This window comes from Tupaia chinensis, unplaced genomic scaffold (genome assembly GCF_000334495.1).
Source record: "Tupaia chinensis unplaced genomic scaffold, TupChi_1.0 Scaffold146740_1, whole genome shotgun sequence".
Classification (NCBI taxonomy): domain Eukaryota; kingdom Metazoa; phylum Chordata; class Mammalia; order Scandentia; family Tupaiidae; genus Tupaia; species Tupaia belangeri.
In genome coordinates, this window is record NW_006206595.1 from 1,137,899 (window position 1) to 1,138,121 (window position 223).

The 223-nt window shown below is 61.0% G+C and overlaps 1 long non-coding RNA gene across 1 annotated transcript in view; it reads right to left on the reverse strand.

Annotated features, from left to right (window-relative positions):
- Positions 1–67: 67 nt before the first annotated feature.
- LOC102483520 (uncharacterized) overlaps positions 68–223 on the reverse strand; it is a 4,773-nt gene continuing 4,617 nt past the window's right edge. The window contains exon 3 of the long non-coding RNA XR_337496.1: positions 68–207. This is a non-coding gene — a long non-coding RNA (uncharacterized LOC102483520). The remainder of the gene's footprint in view (positions 208–223) is intronic.

The window sequence follows — 223 nt, forward strand, 5'->3', positions numbered from 1 at the left end:
ACTCCTCCCCTCCCCTTCCTCCAGGTCCCCCCCAGCCCTGAACCCCTCAACCCTCGCCATCTCTCTCTCTCTCTCTCTCTCTCTCCCTCTCTCCCTCTCTCGCTCTCTCGCTCTCTCCCTCTCTCGCCTGTCTTCATGTCGTGGATTGATGAACGCGAATCGCGTGTAAGCGCCGCCACCGCCGGGAGTCGGAGGAATTCGCCTGGGCTGTTAAAGGAAAGAG